A 22,224-nucleotide genomic window follows, 5' to 3' on the forward strand; every position below is an offset into this window, starting at 1 on the left:
GTATGCAAGACAAGTTTGAGCCAACATCCGTCAGAAAAAATCCTAGGATTTTGTTGTCGGAATGTCCGAACAAAGTCCGACCGTGTGTACGGGGCATAAGGACATGGATTACTGAAACTATGTCCTGTGGTCTATTTAATTCAGATGGTGTCAAGTGTGAGTGGCGGCAACCAGGTGAGGAGTACAAAGACAAGTGTGTCTTGCCTACAGTCAAGCATGGTGGTGGGAGTGTCATGGTCTGGGGCTGCATGAGTGGGGAGCTTCAGTTCATTGAGGGAACCATGAATGCCAACATGTACTGTGACATACTGTAGCAGAGCATAATCCCCTCCCTTCGGAGACTGGGCTGCAGGGCAGTATTCCAACATGATAACGACCCCAAACACATCTCCAAGATGACCATTGCCTTGCTAAAGAAGCTGAGGTTAAAGGCAATGAACTGGCCATGCATGTCACCAGACCTAAACCCTATTGAGCATCTGTGGGGCATCCTCAAGCAGAACGTGAAGGAGCGCAAGGTCTCTAACATCCACCAGCTCCGTGATGTCCTCATGAAGGAGTGGAAGAGGACTCCAGTGGCAACCTGTGAAGCTCTGGTGAACTCCATTCCCAAGTGGGTCAAGGCAGTGCTGGAAAATATTGGTGGCCACACAAAATATTGACACTTTGGGCCCAATATGGACATTTTCACTAAGGGATGTACTCACTTTAGTTGCCAGCGGTTTAGACATTAATGGCTGTGTGTTAAGTTATTTTGAGGGGACAGAAAATTTACACTGTTGTACAAGCTGTGCACTCATTACTTTACATTGTAGCAAAGTGTAATTTCTTCAGTGTTGTCACATGAAAAGATATAATAAAATAATTACAAAAATGTTATGGGGTGTACTTACTTTTGTGAGATACTGTATATATTATCCATTGAGTAACAAAATTGTAGTTTGGTGTATTTGACTGTGCTTGTCCAGTTCTGTGGTTTTCTTGATTACGCAGCTTCAAATCCAGTTCAAAGTAAGCATAGAATCCATTGTAATAAGACTAATGGATTGTTTGCGCTTGTGGTTATGTTGTCAGCAATTTCCTATATCTTCACCATCTGCTAATTCTTGTTCTGTTACTGCCCTGTGAAGTGTTATAATACTGAATATACAGAACGGAAAAATGTTAATATTTATGTATGTGTTTGTATTAGTTTCATTTGAAAATTTCAGCATGGGTGCTTGGATTGTGGTGTGCTTTGCATAAAAAGCGAATAGCAGGTAAGAGGTGTAAAAGGATCAGCATTTTTAAGAAGCAGAGATTCCCTCCATCCTAGAAACATAGTCACTATTGCAACATTCCCAGTGCTCCTTTTGTTTGCTTGTGTGTGACAGCCAGAAATCAACGGGAGTCCTTTCTCATGGTGATTAGAAACAGCCTAACATAAGATGATCTTTCTTTTCTCGCCGTCCTTCCTTCCTACTATCTTTCTTACCCTTCTTCCTTCCGTAAAGCCTTTAAAATAAATATTATGCAAGTTGTAAGGAGTGAGATGCTCAGCTCCCACACAAATTTGAACAAAAGAGGTAGAGGAAGACTCCTAAGCACAGAAAGAAAAGGACTGTCTATGAGCCAAACCCCCTTCAGTGTGAAGTGCCTGTTCTGGTTGCTGCTGATACTGCTCTTGGATTGCCAATAAGCAGCTGCAATTAGAGCTTCATCTTTGTGTGAATGTGCAGGGTGCTCGCTTCTACTTCCAACATGGATTAAACTGGTCTTGCAGGATTTCTTTGAAGATTGAAAGCTTTGTGGTCTAGGAAAATAATTGATTGGTGCTGTGGGAAGATTTCAGCTTTTTTTTCTAATCAAGGGACATATCTACCGTGCAAAGTAGGTAAGAGAAATTTAAGTATTTAATAAACCTATGGCAAGTGATAAGGGTAATGCTACCTTAATATTTAATTCTCCAGCATGAATGTCATTGGATATGCGAACATACATGCCTTTTATATGTTCCACACATGTATTTATTCCCTCTGAAGTTAATGCCATGCAAAACATTGAAACATGACATTTCATAAATTACGATGAAGGTCAGGAATGGATTCTAGTGTTCTTTACAGCCAGGAATGGAGACATATCTGCTAGTGCTGGGTTAATGAAAGCTTGAGAGAGCTAGATTTCCTTGTTGCCATGGACAGGATCTGCTCAGAGATCAGAATGTCACATATAGACAGAGGCTGAGCTCATTTGCTGGAAATGTATTACACAGTGAGAATTGTAAATACACTATATTTTACTGCCTTTAAATGTTTACCTGGAGGTCAAAGGTTGGTGTCAAGAAAGTGCCCCCAATGGATTATGTCAGTGAAATCTGTTAAAAGTGATTTGGTAACAATTACAAGGCTGGGGTGATATCAGAGGTCACTTGGTGCATTATATATTTTACAAGCTGGTCTGCTTTATATAAAGTGTCCTTAAAATGCCAGTAATGGGTGCAGTATGTACAGTATGTTATTGACTATACCTCTTTTTATGGTTCTTTAAAGGATAGTAATACACTAAAGAGATGTACATTTTGCAAAACAATGCATTCCTTGTCAGAAACAGTTTGTATATGTTAAAATCAGCAGGATTTGGATAATAAAAACATCAGGAGAAGAAAAACTTTGCAGTTTGGGATCCAAAAGCAATGTGTTTGGCATTCGGCAGCATCTAAACTATGCAGGACTTGCAAAGTTTGAAAGCATTCTTAAAATTGTGTTGAGCAGTGTCACTTCCAAGAGTACACAATCCAAGAATATGTAGCGGGACTTGTACTAGTTTGTAAAACTCCACTGTCTTTATGACGTTACAATTTCATTTTTGCATGATTGGTTAAGCTGCAATGCTTCCCTCAGCAAAGGCTCAGATATTTTGTTGATATTTTCAGAATGCAGTTATCACACGTGCCCCTGTCATCACTACCTCTTTGTAATAGGAGTTGTTTTGTTACAAATAAATGCATTTAAAGTGTATTTAATCCCAAGTCCTTAAATGTGGTGGCTGCCTTAGCTTTCTTTTCTACGGGATTTTTTCCTTTACTTTTAACGGTGATCCTGTCACTAACATGTTTCATAGCCTAAGGTGACAACACTCACTCATTGTATGGTATCTATAACAGCATTGTGACACTGGGAGGGTGTGGAAAGAATGTAGTGGGACTACAAATCACCTCCCCTTCTACTAATTTCCATACCTTTTGGAAAGAGGCGTTCTGTAGTCCATAGAGATAAGCTGGGCAGGGCTGATAAGATTGCCTTAGATAACATTGCAGAGTGCATTAGATTTTTGGCAGAATCAACAGGTATTTTTATATTGAACTGATAAACCAAACACTTTCAATTGTATATTTAAAGAGATGCTGTTAGGGTTTATATGTATTTTAAATACAGATACGCAGGCTTTACCGAATAAATGCACCTATGATTTCTGGCCCTTTGCTCTATAGTCATTCAAGACATCTGTCATATACAGTAGATAGAATACTGCAAGTCTTATTGTGAAATATTGTATACAGATAATAAAGGCTTTCAAAGCCATTAGCTTAGCATTCTAGTAAGGGTTGCACAATAACTGAAGTCATATATGCATGAATAAAGGCTAGTAAGCTGTCTAAAATATGCTACTCTATATTAATGGTGGTAGCAGAATGTGTAAATGATGGATGCTTATAGGTTGTGCTACCCAATGCTGCATTATATTTCTTTATGACTCAAGCAGTAAGACCTCCCTGTTTTTAGTTCTGAACCTCCTATAGCAGTGATGGCGAACCTTGGCACCCCAGATGTTTTGGAAATACATTTCCCATGATGCTCCACTACACTGCAGAGTGCATGAGTATCATGGAAAATGTAGTTCCAAAACATCTGGGGTGCCAAGGTTTGCCAACACTGTCCTATAGCAAAGTCTCTCAGGCTGGGTTCACACTTATGCAAATTGAATTCGCATGACAGGAGACCGTGAAAGGCTCTCAATGGAGACGGTTTACATATCTCTGGGGCGGCTGCACAGCGGATTGTACAGGGGGTCCTGTGCGTCTTTGGCTGCGTTTCTGGCCAAAATTCAGGCAAAAATTTGGGCCTGATTCGTCCCTGAAATGGAGAACAGGGATGCACTGCTGTGAGCCACATCCGAATTAGGTGTGATCCCAGCCTTACTTTTGCTCTTGAAAGAGTGGGTGTCTCACGCCGCCTGCTACATCTGTATCTGTCTGAACGCTTCTGCTTGCGTATGGGCAGTCCATCTCATAACAGGAAAATGGAAAAATCTTATTGGTGTGAATATTCTTTACACATTAGGTTGCATGGGGTCCATGTAAACATTATAGTATTGCTCTCAAAAACTGCAGTTTAATATCTTAACACATTTTGGCTGCAGAAGTTAGCAATTATTGCCTATAAACAAGAGGGTATTAGGAAAAGGAAGACTAAATTAACTTTTCATCCCCCAAATTTTTCAGGGCAGGGACGATGCAAGATTTAGTGTGAGGTGGGAAAAAGCCACATTTAATAAAAAAAACAAAAAAAAACAAAAACCTAATCAAAAAAGAGTGAGGTGAATTACAAACCAATGCCATTCTTCATGCTTATGTGCTTATAGGAGCAAAGGGTAAACAAAAAATTTAGATTGGGGTGTACTCTGGTTTCAGAATATTAGAGTTCCTTAGAGTAAAACAAAATCAGTAGAACAATCTTTATTTCTTTTATCAAATGTTCTTATTTATAAGTGCAAGATCCCTTTTAGAGCTGAAAACAAAATAAAAATACAGTGCCTTGCAAAAGTATTCACCCCCCCCCCTTGGCTTTTTACCTATTTTGTTACATTACAGCCTTTAGTTGAATGTTTTTTTAATCTGAATTATATGTGATGGATCAGAACACAATAGTCTAAGTTGGTGAAGTAAAATTAGAAAAATATATACATAAAATAATTTTTCAGAAATAAAAAACTGATAATTGGCATGTGCGTATGTATTCACCCCTTTGTTATGAAGCCCATAAAAAGCTCTGGTGCAACCAATTACCTTTAGAAGTCACATAATTAGTGAAATGATGTCCACCTGTGTGCAATCTAAGTGTCACATGGTCTTTCATTACATATACACACCTTTTTGAAAGGCCCCAGAGGCTGCAACTCCTAAGCAAGAGGCACCACTAACAAAACACTGCCAGGAAGACCAAGGAACTCTCCAAACAAGTAAGGGACAATGTTGTTGAGAAGTACAAGTCAGGGTTAGGTTATAAAAATATATACAAATCTTTGATGATCTCTAAGAGCACCATGAAATCTATCATAACCAAATGGAAAGAACATGGCACAACAGCAAACCTGCCAAGACGGCGCACACCAAAACTCATGGCCCGGGCAAGGAGGGCATTAATCAGAGAGGCAGCACAGAGACCTAAGGTAACCCTGGAGGAGCTGCAGAGTTCCACAGCAGAGACTGGAGTATCTGTACATAGGACGAAAATAAGCTGTACGCTCCATAGAGTTGGGCGTTATGGCAGAGTGGCCAGAAGAAAGCCATTACTTTCAGCAAAAAACAAAATGGCACGTTTTGAGTTTGCGAAAGGTATGTGGGAGACTCCCAAAATGTATGGAGGAAGTTGCTCTGGTCTGATGAGACTAAAATTGAACTTTTTGACCATCAAAGAAAACGCTATGTCTGGCGCAAACCCAACACATCACCCAAAAAACACCATCCCCACAGTGAAACGTGGTGGTGGTAGCATCATGCTATGGGGATGTTTTTCAGCAATCAGCACTGGGAAACTGGTCAGAGTTGAAGGAAAGATGGATGGTGCTAAATACAGGGATATTCTTGAGCAAAACCTGTACCACTCTGTGTGTGATTTGAGGCTCGGACGGAGGTTCACCTTCCAGCAGGACAATGACCCAAAACACACTGCTAAAGCAACACTTGAGTGGTTTAAGGGGAACATGTAAATGTGTTGGAATGGCCTAGTCAAAGCCCATACCTCAATCCAATAGAAAATCTGCGGTCAGACTTAAAAATTACTGTTCACAAGCGCAAACCATCCAACTTGAAGGTGCTGGAGCAGTTTTGCAAGGAGGAATGGGCAAAAATCCCAGTGGTAAGATGTGGCAAGCTCATAGAGACTTATCCAAAGTGACTTGGAGCTGTGATAGCCGCAAAAGGTGGCTCTACAATGTATTGACTTTAGGGGGGTGAATAGTTATGCACATTGACTTTTTCTGTTATTTTGTCCTATTTGTTGTTTGCTTCACAATTAAAAAAAAACATCTTCAAGGTTGTGGGCATGTTCTGTAAATTAAATGATGCAAATCAAATCCTCAAACAATCCATGTTAATTCCAGGTTGTGAGGCAACAAAACATGAAAAATGCCAAGGGGGTAAATCCTTTTGCAAGGCACTGTATACAGCCACATTTTTAAAGAAGTTGATAGAAAGAAACTTTTAAATATCAGAAAACAATTATTGAATATCAAAAATGCCTCAAAGGTGGAAGTACAATATAAACATAATCAGAATTCACCAATAAAGATCACCATGCTATTTTTGAATCCAAAAAATCAGTGTGACAACTGGTTTGCATTGTTTGTAACCATGCAGCATATATAAATAAATACATACATAAATATACATGTAGTTTTCAAAGCAATAATAATAATAACAGTTACTGTACATCGGGAATGCTGCAAGGGTAGCAGGACAAGATGAGTGTAGAGTTCACAGATATGTCACGTATAATTCCTGAATCTGAAACATTGAGCAGTAAAGTGACAACTTATTGAAGTTGTTTATAGTTCTTATAGTGAAATATATAATCCAACATGCATGGGAAGTGTCTGGGATGATTTAATAGTCTTAAATATAAATTTGTAAATCATCACAGTAACTACATCAATATGACAATAAATTACAATTATAATTAATCATTCAATATACTTCAATATACATCAGACAATTGTTGGTCAACTTTCCGTGGACAAATGTTGGATGGCAGGTTTATAAATTTTCCTCGGACAAATGTCTGTTGTCGTATTTTCCGAGCGTGTGTACACAAGTCTGTCGGACAAAAGTCCAAAGTACAAACACGCATGCTCTGAAGCAAGGATGAGCGTAGCGTTCGTAATGGAGCATTGACATTCGTGACGCGGCAAATTATGAAATCTAGAAATGCAGTGCACAATTCTCTTCTTATTTAATGTGATAATAATGAAGCTGCTTTGCTGGTGATACTAATGGAATTCTGCCAAACATAATTTCAAAGGCTTTTTTTTTCTAGTGATATCAAGAATATTATTATCATTTTTTTTTTGTTTTTTTTTTAGCAAGTTACCACAACACCATTATCCCGTAGGTTTTAAGATCAAAGATACAACTATGTTGGTGTCCCTTGTTAATTTTACATTGTATTTATTAAATGTAACTGCCTACTCCCAAACTGTCATTTGAAGTAAAACACATAGCCAAGTATTATTCTCCACAATTTTTTCATTGTGCATTAAAAAAGAAATCAAATAAAAGTAGATATGCTACCTGCCAATAGAACTTAACCAAAAAGTGCATTGTATGCATCCAAAAATATACCAAATCAAATCATTATTCAACCAAGAAATTAAATAAAAGCCTCATGCATGTGTCCTTCTTAATATGGGGGCCAACAATGCCAAGAGGTGAAAGCAGGGGTCCGTCATCCGGAGATAATTCCGAAAATCATCTGGATTATTCTCCTGGAGCTCCCGCAGCAAAGGCATATGACATAATTGGTTACGATTAATAAAGCAAGCAAATTTAGTGGAAGTATAGGTAGCTTCTTGTTATACACTCCCAGTTGAACCTTTGAGAATAAAACGTACCTGTTTGTGGTGGGTCTGTTAATATAATTTTTGAACTTTTTTTCAGGGATAGGAAATAGGCAGTGGTGATCTCACTTATTACTGGGTCACTGACTGGGTGTGCTCAAAGATGAAGTAGCAGCAGTGATTCTGGGCACTCAAAGGACTTCAGCAAAGGAGCAAAGTAGAAGATAATGGGTTTGTTACTAAAAAAGAATAGACTGTTCATTTTGCAAGGGAAGTTGTACTTTCTAAAGGGAATCTTCCCCAGAATTTAGTAAATGGGGGGCTGCTGACTTCATGTGCAAGCAAAAATGCAGTTGTTTTTTTTTTTTTTTGTAGGTGATTGGGTATACTTTGCAAAGTGTAATTTCACCACATTCACTAAGCTCGGGGGAAAATTACATTGTAAAGTGCCCAGGCTATTTGCCTTTAGTAAATCACCCCTAAAATGTTTAATCCATGCCAACGTTTCATTGGGGTACAGCCCCTTTGCTCCTTTTTCTGAAGTCCTTTGAGTGCCTAGGATCTCTGCTATGATATATATAATGAATCAGTGTCCATGTAAATGCTTAAACAGATTTTAAAGGTATGCTAAGACAATCTGTACAACTTTTACTTTTGATTCTATCTGACAGTAAGTGTCATTATTATACAAGGCATGAATAGGAAGTGCGTAGGAGCTAAAAGACATTTTTATTTTCTTTTATCTAATGCTTTATACTGCTCTGCTTTGTAAAGCTGCCAAACACACAATGAGACTCAAAATTTGTAACCTTTGATGCAAATTCTTCCTTTCTCACACATGATTGGCTGGTCTTTGTTACATTAAAATGATGCATTTTAGCAGCAGATCTACCATGCCTGTACTATTTTGCATCATTACCAGCACAATGCCAATACAAATAGAAAAGGAATTTGGAGGCTATGACTTTAGAGACATGTCTGAGGAAAGCACACAGTAACATTTATGGTATAAAAACTGGGGGGTATTGGCAACCAACAAGGTCTCCCACTTTCAGATGCCTAAAAATAATTTGATTTGAAATTGCTCCAGGACAATAGAGATACTAAATGTTCAACAAGGATTGTTATGTTGGCCATACACTATACGAAAAATTGGCCGAAATTCGGTCATTTAGAAAATTTGTTAGTTTTTCGGCCAGTTAATGGGCACCAAATCGATACTCGTTGGGACATTTTTGAGCCAAAAAAACGAAGGACAAGTTTGGAAATTTTCTGCCGGATGAATGATAAATTGAAAGGTTAATGTGTTTCCCGTCCAAACTATCTGCACTAGGTATATGTAAAAAAACAAACAAAAAATGCATTCATTTATGTCCACTGAACGATTTATCGGTCATTACATGATGGTACTATCGTTTGCGCTCACGGCCGAATGTTCATTTTTCGAAAATGGGTTTGGCCGATTTTTCGTATAGTGTATGGTCAGCATTAGGATAAGTAAAACTGTTCTGAGAAAAAACAAAAGCTGACAGCTTCTAAAAAAATGCCAGTTGCTTGGTTGTATTGCTGATACTGTTACATAGTTAATCTGGTTGAAAACAGACACAAAGTCAAAGTTCAACCCACAGAAAAAAAAAAAAACAAAGCACACACAAATTGAAACCTCCATATACACAATCCTATACCCACAGTTGATCCAGAGGAAAGCAAAAAAAAAAAATAATAAAGCATATTCCAATTTGCTCCAGTATATATATTTTATGTATTTAGGAACTAACCAGGCCTTTCTTAAAACAGTCTATAAAGCTGACCAGAACCAGCTCAAGCTCTTGCTTTGAAGGACTGACCAAAAACAAATATGCAGATAAGGATCTCTGAATTTCATTTTCTAAGTCAGCTTTTCTCAAACTTTTTAACACAGAAGAACCTTTGAAATAAGTTTCTGGACTCAAAGAAGTCCTAACAATAATTACCATATCCAGATATCATGGTATAATAATGTGATGTTTACTGGGAAGAATCCTCCTTACATTTCCTTAACATGTCAGCGGTTTCTCATCTAAGTGGCAGAAGTTGCCCATTGCTTAAGAAACCATGAGCAACCTCTGAAGGAACCCTAATGTTCCATAGAACAGTGGTTAGGAAAGGCTGCCCTCCTGACAGGGTGTTTATATCCCTAGAAAAGTCAGCTCAGTGTCCACATTTGTCTGACAAACCAGTTTTACTGATGAAGAAATCTGGGTTCAATGGCCTGTGTACCATAGCGTCATCTGCTAACATGTTGTAGATTGTCCTAAATAAGGAAATTATAGAAAATTCTACTATAGCAATTTCCACCCCTTATAAACAAGGCCTCTAGTGTAGACCACACATGGGTCCAACACCTAATGCAGGCAGAAGGCAGAAGATAACAGAATTACCTAAAATTGTTCAGTTTGTGACTATAAGCACAAGACTCTTACATTAGTGACCTTTAAAGTTACACTAAACAATAACCTTATTCTCCAAAAATAATCCATACACATCCATATTTATGGGCTTGTAATCTATTTTTCAATACATTGTTTCTTACCATGTTATTTTGTTCCCTTGTAACATCCTTCATGATCTCCTGAAACTTCTACCTTTTTCCCCTGACTTCCATTTGTTGGAACAAGCAGTGCACATTAGTAAGTATTATGTGCACTGTTCCATGCACATTACAGATCCCCTAGTCCATAGTGCCCAGTCCTTCTTGGAAGCGAGCAAGAGAGGGTGCTTTTGTTCCTACATACAGTGGAACCATGAAGAACGAACATAGCCGCCCTCTAACAGAAAGTCAGATTAAAGCAGCAAAAAAAAGAAAAAAAATGTGTAAAAAAATAAATAAATGTATATATATATATATATATATATATATATATATGCTGAGAGAAATAGAAAATACTTTTTTTTATTTCAGAATACATACTTGAATAGATTTTTTTTTTTAACCAGTGTAGTGTTGCTTTAAATTCATCTTAGCCTTATTTAGAACATTTAATACTTGACATAACTTTAGATCGCTCTATAGATCAATAATGAGGTATTCCAGCATATCTCATTTGTTTTGCAATATAATTAATAAAAAGGTAACAGAGAACTTGTTATTTTCCATAAAGAGTAATCTAAGACTGTATGATATCTCATTATGGATTGATAGTTATGAAGTTTAATTACCACCTGAGTGCCACTGATTAGTCTGTTTGCCTTAGTTACCAAATACATCATGCTAAACATTCTGCAATTCCCTGTAGTAGCAATGCGATATATTCTGCATTAAATATTGAAAATATTATTATTGGAGATTGATGCTCAATACAAATCTTGGAGCTTCTGTGTGTATTGCATGTTTAGTGTAGTTGTGAGCCTTTACTGTGCTTATTCAAAGCGTTTAGTTCTTAAAAGGCATTAAGTTCAATAAATCTGACCGCATTTTACTAAAATATTTTCAGAGTTAGACAATAGAGCAAAATGCTTTTGAGAGCTATATGTTTTAAGTCAATGTTTCATCTCAAAGCTTCAGATATCATAACTAGAAAAGGCAATTCTTCTAAGATCTTTCCTCAAAACTGATGAAATGTCTGTCTGTATATGGCCAGTTTGATATGTTAGAACCAAATGGGGGGGGGGGGTAGCTTTTCGTATTTGATATGGTCTGATTCCCTAATGGTTTGATATAGATTTCTGCCAGAAACTCACTTATGCAAATCTTTAGTCAGAGTAGAAGAAATGTTTCAGTGTTTGTCTCTGGATCCTGGATCTGAAACGCACTTAGGACATTGTCTGCAGGATGTTTGTATTTCCCATTGTGTCTGCGTGGGTTTCTTGCAGGTGCCCCTTTTTCCTTCTATAATCCAAAAACATAATGGCGGGTTGATTGCCTTCCTCCTGTATTGGGGGTAGGGATATTAGATTGTGAGCACCTTCAGAGAACATGGAGTAATATGTTAATAGATCTAGGTAATCAGTAAAGCACTGCATATTTTTCAAGCACCATAGAATTACCAACAATAAATCAATAATGAGCATTTTATGCAGACACCTGCATTTATTTGAAATTTAGAGATTAACTTAAAGGTGGAACACCAGACATTTTTGTTTATATTTTTAGCTTCTCCCCATCCCTCTCCTGTGAAAACATTTCCAAGTTCTGCTTACCCTTTCTATGCTTCAGTGTTGTCCCCAGCTTCATCCTCTGTCCAGCGCTGGCAGTCCTTTTTCAGATAGAACCTTTGTCATGCCATTTTACTAATTTCCTTTGAGCCCAGTCTGTCATTTACATGCCTCCCTAGGTTATCATACAGACTGGGCTTACAGTATTCCTGGACTGAGAGGCACTCACATGCCAGTGAGTGCTACTCAGTCCAGAAAGAATACTTGATTCAAAGGATAGGATGCATGGGAGGATGGATGAGGTAGCTGTTGTGACTAATGCCGCGTACACATGATCAGGCATTGCGACAACAAAATCCTGGATTTATTTACGACGAATGTTGGCTCAAACTTGTCTTGCATACACACGGTCGCACAAATGTTGTCGGAAATTCCGAAGGTCAAGAACGCGGTGATGTACAACACGTACGACGAGCCGAGAAGAATAAAGTTCAATAGCCAGTGCGGCTCTTCTGCTTGATTCCGAGCATGTGTGGAATTTTGTGCGTCAGAATTGTGTACAGACGATTGGAATTTCCGACAACGGACATTTTTTACCATAATGCAAGGAATGCATTAAGGTAAAAAAATGTTTAGGCCTTAGAACCACTTCAAATGGACTGGCTAAAAGACCACAGAAAATATGTTTTTTTAATATAAATTGGGGGGGGGGGGGGGGGTGTCAAATGCCGGGAGTTCTGGTTTTAGGTTTAACTTTAAAAATATTCACTGGGTCTAAATGGTTCCTGATGCTGACCCTCCCTCTTCCAGTTTGATTGCTGTTCTACAGTAACTGACATGGAAAATTCAGGTAATTGCATTAGCTAAGTTAAGAAAGTAATGCAAAAATGAATTTCATTATTTTAATGAATACATACAAGCATTCAGTGATATTTTTATGTCTAATGTATCTGCTTGAAGTTTATCTAGTAATATATCAAGAGAAAAACCTAACTACAGAAAATCAGGACTTTAACAGTACCACACAAATTATGAAAAGATATTTTCACAAATGTTAAAACTGTTGAAATATATTCAATTTTTTAAAAATACCTGTATTATACAGCTTCAGTTTATTTGCATATCACATCATGCTTTACTTATCATCCATGACCTCTCAAGTTGGTGAGTTGCTTGCTGAAACTTCAACATGTCTCGCGGATCAACGGCCCGCTTCATCAGGAAGGCAAGCACAGTGAAACTCTAAAATTATAGAGAAGACATAATGATATCCAGTTCCATTTTTTCAGAACAGATTTTTGATATGAACAATAGCTGTGTTTTTAAAACCACAATTACATTACATTACATTACGTTACACATATAGCAGTCACATACATATAAGGTTGTAATAACATTTTATGACTTCTGATTGCAATCTCATGGAAGGGAAGGATCAAAGGCCAGAATTATGTGACCCAGGGGCTGGTAACTGGCCATGGGTTCAAGAGATGATAGCCATCTTGATGGTATACTACAGGTAAAAAAAGGGGGGGTTCAATATACTTTGTCAGCTTTGAACATCTATATGGATTTACTGAATGGTGTGTTTCAGTATCTTTTGTAAATATGCGGGGTGATTAGATTCAAGTGTTGCAAGCGATTTCCAGAAACTTGCCACTCCAGACTGCGTTTTTAAGGGCATGGCAGCCCACTTTTATAGAAGGAAAGGAAAAGTTCATAATAAAGTAATTTCCCTTGCAGGGGGTTCCACCATCACTGCACACACACTGCTTTAGCCTCCTGGCTTACTCACTAGCCACATTGCTGCATCAGGCCTCACGCCTAGGCCTTAAGTCTGCTCCTCAGACCCACTCTTTCCTTCTTAGTCAAGCTCCCTCCTGTAGCTTACTTTGTCAGCTTTGTGCTGCTCGCTCGCCAGCCATATCTGCCTCCTGCAGACATCAACGCTCAGGCTGTCACCTGCAGCCTTAGACTCCTCAAGACCTCCTATCTAGTCATGGGCTGAGGGAGGGGCCAGACCTGTAAGGGTTACTTAACTGTATTAGACAGGGCTGTACTGTGTGGCAGAGTAGTGTAAATCTCAGGGCTAGATGGACAGAAATAAAAATCATTTGGAAGATAAAACAGCACCCTTATATGTATTTTAACTGTATATTAAGTTGTTTGCCTAAGGTTCAGCTTTAAAAGCCCCTAGATGAAAGTGAATCTGTGGTTTTCCAACACAGAACAACAGAGGAAAGACAGCCCTATGTGAGGTTCAAGGTTCTCCAATAGAAGTGTACACAGGACTGATGACGTTCGGTGAGTCACCAAAAACTAAAACTGTTACATGCTCTTCTGTGCCCGGAAGTACATATTTTCTTAAACCAACATAACTATACCCACTTCTATGGAACCTAAGGCATCATAGATCCACCTCTTGGGAACCGAGTTAGGATATTATTTGCCCCTTAACTGTCAACCCCTGTAACAGTAACACTCAACCTCTGTTTGGCTTTATAATCACTTTATTATGTGACAGTAGCTTCTGTGCCATGGACATGTAAGTCTTTCCTAGAAATCATGCAGCTCTGAGATTCTAGCAATAAAAGAATCTGTTTCTAACAGTCTTGGATGAAGAATATGATTTTAGAAGAAGTGTAGAAAACCTTGGTCAGACAATATTCAGTAGTCTGGGATGAGTTAAAAGAGATTGAGAGCTCAACTGATACGCATATCTCATTAGGCTGACAAATTACTGACATATGCCATTTACTTCAGACGCTTCATCTATAGCTGAGCCAGCAGAGACACGATAGTATGACCCATTTTAAAGTGGCTTCCAGATGCTTCTACTCTTTTTGTATTAGTATATTATAGCCTAGATTAGGTTTTAGAAGTTCATAAAGCAGAATAATGCATATTGACAAAGGTCAGAATTTGGAATTGCATCAGGTGGCACAGTCAGATGCATGTTTGGAGTTGAATCATGAAGAGCAGATAGAGACAGACCTGAGGCTGCATTGGTTAGCACAGGTAAATGTAGGGTTGGAACTTAAAGGGTAACTGCACTTTTATGAGATCAAGAAACATCAGAAACATAATTTCCTGCTTGTGTGATTGGCTCACTGATTTTTCCAGAAGTCTACACTAAGATGCAAGTCAGATTTTTGGCATCCCCTGCATTAAAAATTTAATTTTTAGTGAGATACTCCCAATAGGAAATCACGTCGGCACAGGGGCACAGAGGAACAAACAGTGATTTCTTTAGAATTACAAAAGGTAGGAATCTGCAACAAGTTTGTTAAAATCCTTGTAATGTACATAGATCAGGAATAAGGTGGCAAGAGGGAAGCAAGACTGAATCTAAATGTAATGGCATTTGTAAATGCAGGCCAACAACCGGATCTGGTAAACCCCTAGTATGTATACTAGTGGGTGGTGCCAGTTACAAAGCAGATACTCGTCTGTGCAGGTAGGATGCTAATCTGGAACTTAAAGTGGGAGTTATAACAAACTCAACAACCATCCAATATAGGGGAAAAGCAGAAAATATGAGTAAGTCAGTCATCGGTTATGTAGCTGAAGTGTCACAAAGACTCAGAAGGATCTTTATTTCCAATCTTTTTTATTGAAGATTTTCAAAATAAACAAAAGGTACAGAAAACATAGGCTTCAACTGTCGATGTATGTAAAAGAAACAAAGAACACTATCAATACAAGTCACACAAGTACAAGATAAAATTGAGTGACAGCCATACACAGAAGACACATATAGGTCAAAGGCTTGTTTAGTATCATCAGGCAAATTACCCTATATTTGGCAAGGGTAGGAAATATAAGAGAGTCTTGGATTGCTAAACACTGATAAATTCAGGAGCATTAAGCATGGTACACAAAAGAGAGGTATAAAACATTACTCAATCTGTTGGTGAGCCAAGAAGACCGAGAGAGTTGTAAATCTAGCTAGTGACTCGCTTTTGATGACATGTATGCGCTCAAGTTTACAAGTTCAATTTAAGTCACTGATTACATCCAATACATTAGGGACTTCAAGGGCTTTCCAATGTTGTGTAATGTTTAGTTTTGTAGATAGGAGAATGTGGATAACCCTAGTGGATTTGGGAATGGAGAGAATATTGAGATGGAGAAGAGCTAACTCCACTGAGTAGCTTTTAGCTAAAGTAGACATTTTGGAAAAGGTTGCTAAACTGCCCAAGAGCATGTAAAAGAGAGAGATGCCTCCTTTCACAGTATGGGGAGAATAAAAAAACAGATTAGAGTGTCTTACAAGCTCAGCAGTACACTGAGACAGAATATTGTACAATGTACATCCAAAGTCGAACACCCAAATACGAACATAGAAAATCGGAATATGCAGTGCAGTGTAGTGAGGACTGCAAAGATCTGTACATTGGGGAGAAAAAAACAACCTCTCAATAAATGAACAGCTCAGCATTCTACATGCCAAGAATCAGCAATTTTCCTATACCTTAAGATAAAGGGATTTTTTTTTTGTTGATGATGTGGTACACATTTTGAACAGAGAAGCCAACTAGTTTAAATAAGGCTTGAAAGAGGCCACATCAAATTGGAACAACCACCTGAACAGGGCAGGGGCCTTTGACAACACTTCCTCATATAATGCCTCTTTAACATCTCTGCCCTGGTGATTTGACAACAATTTACATTGTGGATTAACACCTATGTACACCAAAAAATGTGATTGTGTAATGCAACTTTCACACCTCCCATCCTGTTCTTTGATGATCAACATCTACATATTCCATATCTGTGCTACTTGTGCTGGGGTATCTTCCTGACACTCATTAGAACTGAAAACGTGGCTCTTCAACATTACAGAGCATAATCCAGCTGAATGTGATTCCCTACAAGTAGCTATACCGTTACCTGAGAAAATGAGAACATTCAAATAGACATAGTAAAAGTAGTTTTATACAACGTATTAATGGAAATATGGTATTATCCTTTTCTGCAGTTCATGCTCACAGCCTTAGGAAGAGAAACTAGAGTGAACAAAGTTTGAGGCCTCAGTCAGGAAACATCAGTTTTAATCACAAAGGAGTGATTCTTTATAACAGTGAACCTCTTCAAATCCTTTTGAAATATGAATTGCTGTGGATATATAAACATATCAATCTAATTTGCATAAAAAACCCAATATAGCGAATTAATCATTGTCACATAATTAAGTGATAAATTATGCATGAAATATATGAAGGGCAGATGAAGTAGGCAATTTCATGATTGATTTTTAGACTGATAAATTGTGTTTACTCCATAATAATGAAATACAGCTGTGCAATTTGCTCAGGAGCAGCTGAAGAAAGATATGGATTTTTATATATTTGTTTTGTTTATTTCTACCACAGGTTTGCTTTAAATTATATATTTTTTGTAGCCTTAAATAAACTAAAATCAGCTGTCACAAGCAGGCATTAGAAGATACCTTTTTGTACCCTTACTGATCTTTTTATACCCCCACCCAAGAAATCATGCCAATTGCAGTGCATCTCTTTCAGTGGCCATTTTTAACTCCTGATCTCAGCTTTTATGGTTTGAGCCCATTAAGACAGACATGACATTATTTTGCAATTGCTTTCTTTATAAAAATACAAATCGCATAGTTATCAACTAGGGAATTTGTGTGGTGTCAAATGCAATATCCAGTCCTTTATCCAAACAATTAGAGTTGGGCCAAACACCCCCCCCAGTTCGGTGTGCGCCAGAAAAAAGTTCGGACCCAAACCGCAAACCCCATTAACCACTTGCTGACCGCCGCACGCCGATGTACGTCCAAACTTTGGCGGCGGATATCGTTGCTATGGCAGCAGCTAGCTGCCATAACCCTGGTCACCCCATTTTTATGCGGCGGTCGGCTTTCAGAAAAAAGTGGTCCCCGCAGGCGGATTCGCAGTGAGATCACTTTTATCGGTGGCGGGAGAGGGCCCCCCGCCAAGATCCGGTGCCCTCCGCCGCTTACCGGAGCCGTCGGTTGCTGCGGAGGCGATCGCGGCCTATTTCCCTTCTGTGTCTGGAGACGAGTGAGGCTAAGATGGCGCCCACTCGTCTCCATGACACTGCTGGGCGGAAGCGACGTCAAAACGTCACTTCCGCCCACGCCTCTTAAAGGCAGATTTTTTTCAATGTCATTTTTTTAAATGACTTTTTTTTTTTATTGCATTTTAGTGTAAATATGAGATCTGAGGTCTTTTGGACCCCAGATCTCATATTTAAGAGGTCCTGTCGTGCTTTTTTTTTCTATTACTTCTATAAAGGGATGTTTACATTCCTTGTAATAGGAATAAAAGTGACACAATTTTTTTTTTAAACAGTGTAAAAATAAATAAAATAATGTAAAATAAATAACAAAAACAAAAAAAATGTTTTTAAAAAACCCCCGTCCCGACGAGCTCGCGCGCAGAAGCGAACGCAATAGGTGAGTAGCGCCTGCATATGAAAACGGTGGTCAAACCACACATGTGAGGTATCGCCGTGACTGGTAGAGTGAGAGCAATAATTCTAGCCCTAGACCTCCTCTGTAACGCAAAACATGCAACCTGTAGAATGTTTTAAATTTCGCCTATGGAGATTTTTTAGGGTAAAAATTTGACGCCATTCGGGCGCAATTTTGAAGCGATTTTGAAGCGTGACATGTTGGGTATCAATTTACTTGGGGTAACATTATATTTCACAAAATGAAAAAAAATTGGGCTAACTTTACTGTTGTCTTATTTTTTTATTCAAAAAAGTGAATTTTTTCCAAAAAAAGTGTGCTTATAAGACCGCTGTGCAAATACTGTGCAAAAAAAAGTATTGCATTGACTGCCATTTTATTCTCTAAGGTGTTAGAAAAAAACAATATATAATGTTTGGGGGTTATAAGTAATTTTCTAGCAAAAAAAACTGTTTTAAACATGTAAACACATAAAATCCAAAACGAGGCTGGTCCTTAAGTGGTTAAAGTCTGTGGGACCCGAACTTAAAAAAAGTGACCATTTTGAAGGCTTATATGCAAGTCACTGGCCATAAAAAGGGTATGGAGGCCTGGGTACTGCCCTGGGGGACATGTAATAATGCAAATTGTTAAAAAATAAAAATTACAGGATCAGTGATTTTAATGATGCTTAAAGTGAGACAACAAAAATGATGAATCCTTTAAATATAGTGCCTGGGGGTCCCTTTAGTCTGCCTGTAAAGTGGCACATCTGTACCGTGTATAGAACCTGCTTCAGCCAAACTAACATTAATAAAGAAAAAAAATGACATTTAAATGGCTGGCAATACAATACCATTGCCGACAAAAAATAAAAAAATTTTTTTTTTAAAAACAGAGTGAGGGTTCCCCCCCCTCCCAATACATACCAGACCGTTCCTGGTATGGATTCTAAGGGGGACCCCAATCCAACATTTTTAAAATAACAGCGTGGGGCTCCCCAAAATCCATACCGGACCCTTATCTGAGCATGCACCGCCGGACCCCCCAAAAAATGCTTTGCCTGCAACGAAAGCTAACCGTGGAGTGCCTGCTCCACCGTTTCACAGTGCTTAAATAGGTAAGGGGTGGGGCCACCTGGTGACATGCTGGGTCGGTGATGTCATAGGGGTGGCCCCGCCCCTTACCAATTTAAGAACTGTCAAATGGTGGAGCAGACATTCGTTGCGGGCAAAGTGTTTTTTTTCTCCTTTTTCTGGGTCCGGCGGTGTGGCGGACGTCGTGATTGATGATGGATCTAGATCGGAGGACATTGATTTTTTATTTTTTAATAAAGGAATTGGTCAAAAACTACCTCCTGTCTTTATTTCTTTTTGACACTTTTTTTGGTGAATGAGTAGGGTTACAATGTACCTTTACTCATTCACATGGGGGGGGCTGGAATCTGGGGTCCCCCTTCTTAAAGAGGGATTCCAGATTCCGATAAGCCCCCTGCCCGCAGTTCCCCACAGCCACCGCTCAGGGTTGTCGGGAAGAGGCTCCTGTCCTGCAGAGCCCCCTCTGCCCCAAAGCACCCACCCATATTGAGGGCATGTGGCATGATATGGTTTACTAGAGGGGGGTGCTCGCTTGCCCCCCCTTTCCTGACCTGCCGGACTGCATGCTCAGATAAGGGTCTGTCTGAGTTTTGGGGGGGACCCACATCATTTTTTAATTATTTTGGAGTGGGGTTCCCCTTAAAATCTACACCAGACCCTAAGGGGCTGGTATGGATTGGGGGGGACCCCCACGCTGCCTTTTTTTCACTTTTTTCTATTGCCAGCAATGTGTTTTTTTTTCATTCAGCTGTCAGCAGGGAAGCCCGTTGACAGCTGATAACCCATTCATTGTTAAGGATGCAGCCGCGGGCTTCCTGGACCGCTCCTTAACAACCAGGTATGCACTATGCAGTGCAATTTGGGGCTCTCGGCGGCAAACATCCTGCTGAGCGCCCTGTACATTCACACGTTCACCGAACTGGCGAACAGGCAATGTTCGGGCCGAACTTTTGCTCGGCTTGAACTGTTCGCCGAACTCTATAAACCATATATATTTTATTTAAATATAAAGTAAAAATGTTGGAAAAAAACAATGGTATCTTGGGACGTAGTAGGGGGACCCAACTGTATTTATTTACAAAATATATATGAGGGTGGGGGTAGACGTGAAGTAATTATAACTCCACGGAGGCACCGTCCCTAGTAAATACAGGATTCAATTTAAAAAAGGAGTAGAATGGGACTTTACATGTGTCTCAGTGAAGTGTAAATAATGATTTAGAACATAGTTTTTAAAAAAATGTAGAGAAACTTTATTTGCCATCCATGGATGGAATCTTTTAAAACATATTATCGTCTAAGGAAGAATACAGTTTACTGTTTCCTTAGTCCAAGGTGTGCAGATCCTGGTATGAGATGTCAAAGATGTGGCCTACGCATTTAACGCAGTAACTGAATTCCAAACAAACATAAAATCTTCAATTAGTAGGATGTTCCAACATTCTGATATGAAGTATAATATCACAACCAGCTAACCAGATTCGTAGGATCTCACATGATAGAGATCAAAAGCGCTTGTGCATCAGCCTGCTGGCAAAAACGCAATCCACCTGTGATCTTCTTACAAGAAGGGATATTTCACCAGCTGCAAATGGACCATCAGAAGGAAGGCTCACTCCAGAGATCGCTCTAGATTTGAAGGTATCTAAAAGATCTCATTTAATCGAGAACAGAGGAAGGCTTCATGGTGTAGTATGTCCCAAAGAAAATGTTTTTTTAAGTGGATAACATAGACTTTACATCCATAAAAGCACAATGAGAAACAGACAAATTGAAACAGCCGTAGCTCAAGCCAGCCCGCTGTTCAGCGTGATGACGTCACAGGTTATGCTCCACTCAACGCGTTTCCCCATAGAAGGCATCAACTGGGAACGGAGATCCGTTCGGTTCGGTTACTCAGAGATTAACATATGGAATTTGTGGTTATGGTTTAACATATTTTTATATAGTTTTATTCACATTTTGAAGGATTTTTAATCTGGGTGATATTTTTATTATATGCACTACGGAATTTGTATTATTTTGTATGCGCTGATTTATCTATATATTTTCATATATGCGTTTTTATGTATGTGCACACTTTTCATGTTTTTCCATTCATTTTGAGCTTTCAGTATTTAAGCTATCAGAGCTGCTGCACAAATATTCTCTGCTTTATATACAACATATTGATACATTTCTGCAAAACCCCTACATCATTGTGGGGCATTTATGGATACCCATGAATAAAATGCAAGTAAAATAGCTTGGAACTTGGATGCAGTTACAGATCATGCTTTTACATGTGCAGCAGTGTCTCACAAACACAAGATTGATCCAACAAGGGGAGAGGGAAAGAGATGGATAATCTAGTTATACGTCTAGAAGTTGGATTTATTTGTACTAGATATATTGGTTAATAATTTACCGTTAGACTGTGCAGGTAGCGTGTCTGTCCAGGAGGAACAGTGAGCCTGGGGAGCCCATGGGGATACCCTACCACATCCCGCCAGAGAAAGATCAGGGCGGACCCCAGTGTATGGATATCAATATATGTGAATGCTAAAAAAATGTTACAGAGATGCTGATGTGATGTGATAATGTCTGGGAAAGGGGGAAAAGGAAAAGAGTGTGCTGGTATACAAGTAGTGTGCCCCCCCCGCTACTACCCTGTTTCCCCAAAACTAAGACCTAGCGTGATTGTCGGTGAAGGCTGCAATATAAGCCCTACCCCCCAAATAAGCCCTACCCTGTTTCCCCGAA

At 38.9% G+C, this 22,224-nt stretch overlaps 1 protein-coding gene across 2 annotated transcripts in view; it reads left to right on the forward strand.

Moving 5' to 3' along the window:
• The first annotated feature begins 1,470 nt into the window (after positions 1 to 1,470).
• The window catches only part of MYO16 (myosin XVI), a 669,347-nt gene continuing 648,593 nt past the window's right edge, over positions 1,471 to 22,224 (forward strand). The window contains exon 1 of one of the 2 annotated variants that reach the window (XM_073614485.1): positions 1,471 to 1,873. The gene's annotated coding sequence lies outside the window, so the exon portion shown is untranslated. The remainder of the gene's footprint in view (positions 1,874 to 22,224) is intronic. The other variant, XM_073614486.1, reaches the window with a different exon arrangement.

The sequence above is a fragment of the Aquarana catesbeiana genome, linkage group LG02 (assembly GCF_042186555.1).
Source record: "Aquarana catesbeiana isolate 2022-GZ linkage group LG02, ASM4218655v1, whole genome shotgun sequence".
NCBI lineage: Eukaryota > Metazoa > Chordata > Amphibia > Anura > Ranidae > Aquarana > Aquarana catesbeiana.